Source organism: Pleurodeles waltl, chromosome 7 (assembly GCF_031143425.1).
Source record: "Pleurodeles waltl isolate 20211129_DDA chromosome 7, aPleWal1.hap1.20221129, whole genome shotgun sequence".
Taxonomy (NCBI): Eukaryota; Metazoa; Chordata; class Amphibia; order Caudata; family Salamandridae; genus Pleurodeles; species Pleurodeles waltl.
In genome coordinates, this window is record NC_090446.1 from 1,110,274,582 (window position 1) to 1,110,283,051 (window position 8,470).

An 8,470-nucleotide genomic window follows, 5' to 3' on the forward strand; every position below is an offset into this window, starting at 1 on the left:
GCATTTGCTTGAGCTAGAGCTGTTTGCGTTGTAAACTCGTAACTGGACTTATCTTACCATATAAATTGGCCAACCCTGCGTCATAATTTGGTATTTCCCTGCAACCTAATTCCAGTGGCCCTGCATATAACTAAAGCACTTCCATTTACCTTCTTCCTCTATCTGCAGCCAAAAATGAAAATGTTGCCATTTAGCATCCTAATTTAAATCTGCCTGCTAATTCCAATAGAATACCACTTTCACAACCCCACCATCAGAGATACTGGCTGGCTAACACAATCCCCCCCCAAACAAAAGACACAAAACAGCCATGGAAGAGTAACAAGAGAAATAAACTAGAAGGGTCACCCAAACATATCAAGAGTGTTCAAACAGTCATAGTGTAATAAAGATGTTAAGTTGGCCTGAACCATGGTTGTTGGAAATGTCCTTATCTGCAGGGTCACCCCCAACTTTTTGCCTGCCTCCCTCCACTTTTTTTGTTTGTTTTAGGACTCTGCGCACTTTACCACTGCTAACCAATGCTAAATTGCATATGCTCTCTCCTTTAAAATATAGTTGTTGCTCAATTGGCATATTTGATCTACTTTTAAGTCCCTAGTAAAGTGCACTACCGGTGCCCAGGGTCTTTAGATTGAATGCTACTAGTGGGTCTGTGTAGGAAGGTAGCCTTTTTCTAGCCTTGTTACCCCCACTTTTGGCCTGTTTGTGAGTATATGTCAGGGTGGTTTTACTGTCTCACTGGAATCCTGCTAGCCAGGGGCCAGTGCTCATAGTGAAAACCCTATGTTGTCAGTATGTTTGATATGTGTCACTGGGATCTTGCTAGCCAGGACCCCAGTGCTCATAGGTTTGTGGCCTGTATGTGTTCCCTGTGTGGTGCCTAACTATCACTGAGGCTCTGCTAACCAGAACCTCAGTGTTTATGCTCTCTCTCTGCTTTAAAATTGTCACTGCAGGCTAGTGACTAGTTTTACCAATTCTCATTGGCACACTGGAACTTATAATTCCCTTGTATATGGTACCTAGGTACCCAGGGTACTGGGGTTCCAGGAGATCCTTATGGGCTGCAGCATTTCATTTCCCACCCATAGGGAGCTCAGACAATTCTTACACAGGACTGCCAATGCAGCCTGAGTGAAATAACGTCCACGTTATTTCAGAGCCATTTTCACTGCACATAAGTAACTTATAAGTCACCTATATGTCTAACCCTCACTTGGTGAAGGTTAGGTGCCAAGTTACTTAGTGTGTGGGCACCCTGGCACTAGCCAAGGTGCCCCCACATTGTTCAGGGCAAATTCCCCGGACTTTGCGAGTGCGGGGACACCATTACACGTGTGCACTACATATAGGTCACTACCTATATGTAGCGTCACAATGGTAACTCCGAACATGGCCATGTAACATGTCTAGAATCATGGAATTGTCACCCCAATACCATTCTGGTATTGGATGGACAATTCTATGCATCTCCGGGTCTCTAGCACAGAACCCGGGTACTGCCAAACTGCCTTTCTGGGGTCTCCACTGCAGCTGCTGCCAACCCCTCAGACAGGTTTCTGCCCCCCTGGAGCCTTGGCAGCCCAGTCCCAAGAAGGCAGAACAAAGGATTTCCTCTGAGAGAGGGTGTTACACCCTCTCCCTTTGGAAATAGGTGTGAAGGGCTGGGGACGAGTAGCCTCACCCAGCCTCTGGAAATGCTTTGATGGGCACAGATGGTGCCCATCTCTGCATAAGCCAGTCTACACCGGTTCAGGGATCCCCCAGCCCTGCTCTGGTGCGAAACTGGACAAAGGAAAGGGTAGTGACCACTCCCCTGACCTGCACCTCCCAGGGAAGGTGCCCAGAGCTCCTCCACTGTGTCCCAGACCTCTGCCATCTTGGATTCAGAGGTGTTAGGGCACAATGGACAGCTCTGAGTGGCCAGTGACAGCAGGTGACGTCAGCGACCCCTCCTGATAGGTGCTTACCTTTCTCAGTAGCCAAACCTCCTTTTTGGGCTATTTAGGGTCTCTCCTCTGGGCTATTCCTCAGATAACGAATGCAAGAGCTCATCAGAGTTCCTCTGCACTTCCCTCTTCGACTTCTGCCAAGGATCGACCGCTGACTGCTCCAGGACGCCTGCAAAACCGCAACAAAGTAGCAAGACGACTATCAGCAACACTGTAGCACCTCATCCTGCCGGCTTTCTCAACTGTTTCCTGGTGGTGCATGCTCAGAGTGCTAGTCAGGCGAAGAAGGTGGCGGATGCCAGAGAATGCTTGCACATCTGCAAAGCGTATGTCAATAGTGAAATCCGAGCGAAGTCATAAAATTTCAACAATATGGTGTTGGGTGCCAGGCTAGCCCTAACACCTGCCACCAGAATAGCCTTTCAATTTCTATAGAAGTCTGGTAGTGCGCAGCATGCTCTGATTGTGTGTCTTAACATGGCATGAAGTAAAGTTATACCACAGACAGAGACTAAGGGGGTTATTCTAACTTTGGAGGAGTGTTAATCCGTCCCAAAAGTGACGGTAAAGTGAGGGATATACCACCAGCCGTATTACGAGTTCCACAGGATATAATGGACTCGTAATACGGCTGGTGGTAAATCCGTCACTTTTCCGTCACTTTTGGGACGGATTAACACCTCCTCCAAAGTTAGAATAACCCCCTAAGTGATAAAACGTTCTCTAGTTTTAGAATGACATTTTTTCTGATCGAGATTTTGGTTTTTATAAGCGGTTAAAGTGACATTATTGGGCATGGCATAAAAAGACTAAGTAAAACGTTCCTTTAGAAGTTTTAATTGCGTTGTGAGAAAACCTTTCTAATTTGATAGGCTCCATCTTCACTTTTCGAGTTTTTCTAGAAAGTGAAAAGAATATTACACATGTAAAATCACAGCAACCTTGGAAAAGCTAGTGACGGGGCAACGCTCCAGAGACAATATAGAACTTGGCATACCAGATTATTTACTCCGTATGTAGCTTTAAAATCAAGTAGCTTTCTGCATAACACCTGCTTTACATTAAATTGTATTTTTTGTTGTTTTATACCCCAGGCTTATCATGGCCATCATTTGCCTATACTATTTGATTTCTCCCAAGGACTCATGACTACCAGCAGCTTGATCTATGTACCTTTCGTGTTTACATATAATGTTTTATATACATCTGAAGGTACCTTACCCCCTTTCAAATTACTTCTTTCTTTACTCTTTTTTCTTCACACTATTTATAGATCTTCTATCCACATCACAACACACTTTGCATCCCCCCTCGTTTCTTCACCACTAAGATTCAATGTTTTCTAAACATTTTAAAGCACATGTACTGTATCACACTGTGTAGACACATTTATGACAATCTCACCTCGCATGATGTTGCCGTTTTATTCCACTCTAGACTGACTTGTTTGCCTTTTTCTTCTGGAACGTGATTCAATTAGTCACCTATAAGACCTATTGAGGCATTCACACTACATTCTGGTCGTCACATTAACTATACGCATCCCTGCACTTAATTCACACAATTCGATTGCACCTTCGCTCGTATTGTTCTCTTTACCTCTGTACAAAGAATTTTAGACGTGAAGTCACCTTGCGCAATTATACTATACCAACATGTATGTATTTTTCATCTATGTTTCCACAGCCTTGACAAAGTCTTGAAGACGAAACACGTGTTGGCTGTTTTGCTGTATCGATTTATTGTTACATTCGAACATCCTATTGTAACTTTGACCATTTATCACCATCTGGCTGCTCTGGACACATGGTCATTTTGTACAACGCAGTCTTTTGAATGAGATTTCTACTTTCGACCTGCACTTATAATAAATATCTACACATCATCTTCCAAGAACAAACTTTCTATTTATTCTTGAACATTATCAGGATCAGGATTCATGCTATTGGTGTGCCCTGGCCACTCTTCTTTCATGCTCTGAGGGCTGTCTGCCTTCACCCTACACTGGAAGCCAAGAAGAAATCTCCTGTGGGTCGATGGAATCTTCCCCCTGCCAACGCAGGCACCAATCTTCTGCATCACCGGTCCTCTGGGTCCCATCTCATCCTGAAGAGCGTGGTCCCTGGAACACAGGAGCAGGGTCCAAGTATCTCCCACAGTCCAGTGGCCCTTCTGTCTAAAGTTGGTGAAGGTAAGTCTTTGCCTCCCCACGCCAGACAGCAAACCTGTATACTGCGTGATTTGCAGCTGCTCCGGCTTCTGTGCACTCCTCCAAGGATTCCTTTGTGCACAGCCTAGCCTGTGTCCCCAGCACTCTGTCCTGCATTGCCCAACTCGCTGAGTTGGACTCCGATGTTGTGGGACTGCCTTTGTGACTCAGAGTCGACCGCTGTCCTCAGATCTTCTAAGTGCCTGTTCAGCTACTTCTGCGGGTGCTGCCTGTTTCTGTGGGGGCTCTCTGAGTTGCTGAGCGCCCACTCTGTCTCCTCCTCCAAGGGGCGACATCCTGGTCCTTCCTGGTCCCCAGCAGCACCCAAAATCCTCAACCGCGACTCTTGCAGCTTCATCCGGGGTGTAGTGGGCGTCTGCCCCCCCGGACACTTGCGTGACTCTTGGACTTGGTCCCCTTCTTTTACAGGTCCTCAGGTCCAGGAATCCGTCTTCAGTGCTTTGGTAGCAGTGGTGGTTCTTGCAGAATCCCCTACCACGACTATACTGTCTTTCTGGGGTAATAAGGTAACTTTACTCCTACTTTTCAGGGTTTTGGGGTGGGGTATTTTGGACACCCTTACTGTTTCTCACAGTCCCAGCAACCCTCTACAACCTCCCACAGGTCTGGGGTCCATCGTGATTCGCATTCCACTTTTGGAGTATATGGTTCGTGTTGCCCCTAGACCTATGTCTACCTATTGCATTCTATTGTGATTCTACATTGTTTGCACTCATTTTCTTACTGTTACTTACCTGTTTTGGGTTTGTGTACATATAATTTGTGTATATTACTTACCTCCTAAGTGAGGGTATTCTCTGAGATACATTTGACATATTGTCACTAAAATAAAGTACCTTTATTTTTAGTAACTCTGAGTATTGTGTTTTACTATGATATTGTGCTATATGATATAAGTGGTATAGTAGGAGCTTTGCATGTCTCCTAGTTCAGCCTAAGCTGCTTTGCCATAGCTACCTCTAACAGCCTAAGCTGCTAGAAACACCTCTATTCTACTAATAAGGGATAACTGGACCTGGCACAAGGTGTAAGTACCACAAGGTACCCACTATAAGCCAGGCTAGCCTCCTACACTCTGCAGCACTGGTTGTGCCACCCACATAAGTAGTCCCTTAACCATGTCTCAGGCTTGGATTGAGCTTGCCTCCTGTTTCCTGAAGTCTCAGGGCCAAAAAAACTTCATCTCTGCAAAGAAACTCCTTATGCGGTGAAAATCGACACACAGCCTGTCCAACTGTGAGAAAATCACCACATTGCCGAACCGGAACGACGCAGCTCAGCTCCCAAAGTGAAGATCGACGCAACGCCAGCGTTGCGACCGGCACTTCAACGCACAACCCACTGGAAAGATGCATTGCTGAGCCAGAACGACGCAGCCCGACTTCCTGCAAAAGGAATCGATGCAGTGCCTGCCATGCGACAGGAATTTCGACGCATCGCCCATTGGATCAAAAAACAGTCTGTGACTTCGCCCTGCACGCCCACGATTTCCATGCATCGTACCTGGGTGTCAAAAGATTCTGCATCGCAAAGAGGATTCAAGTCTGCTCGCAGGAATTCGACGCAAAGCCCTTGCTGCGTGGCAAAGAATCAAAGCATCCTCTTTGTGCACCCGTGAATCCGACGCACACCTACCTTTTTCTACGCATCTCCTCCTCTGTGGTCCTCGTGCGTGTAATTTTGATGCAAACCAGGTACTTTGTCCTTGAAAGAGACAATTGTTGCTTTTAAGAACTAAAGACTCTTATTATCATTACAAAAGTGATATTTCAACTTGTGATTATCAAATCTTGTGGTGTCTGTTTGTGGTGTTCTCACTGTGTTATTGCATGATTTATTGCACAAGTACTTTACACATCGCCTTCTAAATTAAGCCTGACTGCTCCGTGCCAATCTACCAGAGGGTGGGCATAGGATAATTTGGATTGTGTGCGACTTACCCTGACTAGGATTGTGGTGCCTTCTTGGACAAGGATGTATACCTCTGCCAACTGGAGACCCCATTTTTAACAATGGTCATATTTGCAATAAGGTTAGATTAATAAAACATATGCAATTATAATGTAAACCCAACAAAAAGCTTTATCAGGAATAAACTTTTGACATTACACTATAATACTCAGAATGGCCCCTAGAGGACACCACAATGAAAACAGCAATTGTAAGAAACATGGTCATGTAACCATACAATTAAGCCGTCGAGGGCATAACCACATGAAAAGAGAATGGCAAAAAGTGGTGCAGTGTAACCATATATTTAGCCCCTTGGTGGCATAGTACCTTGCATATTTTCTGAGCTAACAGGCCTACTGCAATCACGTTCCAAACAAGGCCCTTAAAGCACAAACTACTCTCAGCTGTAAAACAAATGTTCCAGTCATGAGAATGCTTAAAAATACACTGAATGGTAGGATGTGTTATTATTTTTGGGTCCCGACTAACTTAGAGAGGGGACCCAGAGATTATGTAAACCGAGTTATGAGCAGAAATGTTTTCTAAAAGTAATTCCCTGCAAAGCATTATGGGCGAGTTTACCAGAGTTCAATGAATATTGTAGTATCAGCTCTACTGCTGTGTTGGGAGAGCCACTTTGAGGATTTCTGTATTTTTTAGTGGAAAGCATTTAGCAATTACAAGTATTTTTGTAAAAATTATGGAGTGTGAAGGGGAGAGGCAAAATAAATTACTCTGATTAGGTAACAGTGTGACCAGCGCTTCAATACCACTGATGGAGTTCGCACTGTTCTGCACTGTGAGCACCATGGCCGCATTGGAGCATGAAGGAGAGAGACAAAAGAAAAAAACAAACAGTCTGCCCACGTTGAAGTACATCGGCAATCGTGCGATAATCCATGTAACAGGGTCAGTCTGCAAGGCAGTAACAAAACCGCCCCAAGGTGGGACAAATGTAAGTCATTTACCAATGACATTAAGAGATTTTTGAAAGGCAAGCCCACAAAACGAGTGAAAGTGAGGGGTGTGAAATGGGTGGGGTTAAAAGCCCACATAATACTTACAAGAGGTCGAAAAACACTCGCGAGCTCGACCTAAAGAAGCATCTGTATCACTTTAAAGGCCCATGCATGCGTGGTCCGGACAGACTTTATGTCAAAGACTTTAGGTTTTGTTTATCCTGGCTGCACAGCAACAGAGAGGTGAGCAGCATGTCTAGAAACCATTGGCAAAGACAATAGGTCATAAAGAAGCGACCTATTGGCTTTACAATGCTTATTAAGCTTACATATTTACAGTGGTGGCCGTCAGTCTGGCACCTTATAAAACTATAATAACGCATCACTATGCCCCTGTGCATCAATGAGCGATTCATGTCAGTGACCTTGTCGTTGCACACACAGACGTCTGAAGTGATCGCAAACAAACTGAACTTACTTATCAGAACAATGAATTTCCCGTAGAGTAGTTTACTTTGCACATATTTTTCATTAAGATTTGTGTATTATAGATTACATGCAGATACAGGTAGTGAAAGGCCAACAGAACAGTTACAGAATATTTTGATGTTTTTAGCCTTGTCTAAGCCCGAACTCGTACTCAATGAAGCCGGCCCAATTTTACTCTAGATCACAGTTCCCATACATGTTTTCGGACACCTCTAAGAGAAATTCACGCCGGTTCTTATTATAAATAAAAAGGTAAATCATAACACCAAAACGTAAGAGTAACAGCAAATGCCAAACACTCCCGACCTCGTTCCAAAACAGAAAACTTACCTCCCCGTCTACAAACGGATTTGCCTAACCACCGCATTTACCTGTAAAGGTGATTACGACTTTAGGAGTCTGCTTCGAAAACTGAAGGCCAGAAATGCCAATAGCAAAGATGGGTTATGCGGATTGACAGGCGAGATGAGAGTATTAGAATGGGTGAGCGGCTGACAAAACAGAAACACTCTGACCCCAGAAACGATGGACCAGGCGCCCCGGAAGCGACCCGCTGTCCGAGAGTAACTTCCACAGAGCACACAAGTGATCGGCTGCTGTTCGCCAACGTTCCAAGTTACGCGCAATGAGCACCGTCTTCTATTAAAGAGCTAGAGTGCTAAAGTGTCTTAGAAATGTGCCAGCGTTCACCGCCATGCTGCTCGACATCGATCTACTCACTTCCTGGTAACTCCATGAATATTTAATCTAGAATCAATTCTTGCAGTTCTTAATAGGTTAACTAATAGATGGTTCAAAGACGATAAAAAACGACGTTAACTATTACTTCGTTGTATTGTCATATTACCTTTGACACTTTATTCTTCACGTTTCCACATAAATCT

The 8,470-nt window shown here is 44.6% G+C and overlaps 1 protein-coding gene across 5 annotated transcripts in view; it reads right to left on the minus strand.

Annotated features, from left to right (window-relative positions):
• Window positions 1–8,201, minus strand: part of SPATA20 (spermatogenesis associated 20) — a 1,104,606-nt gene extending 1,096,405 nt beyond the window's left edge. For all 5 annotated transcript variants that reach the window (XM_069200053.1, XM_069200051.1, XM_069200052.1 and 2 more), the window contains exon 1: window positions 7,958–8,201. The gene's annotated coding sequence lies outside the window, so the exon portion shown is untranslated. The remainder of the gene's footprint in view (window positions 1–7,957) is intronic.
• Between the last annotated feature and the right edge of the window lie 269 nt (window positions 8,202–8,470).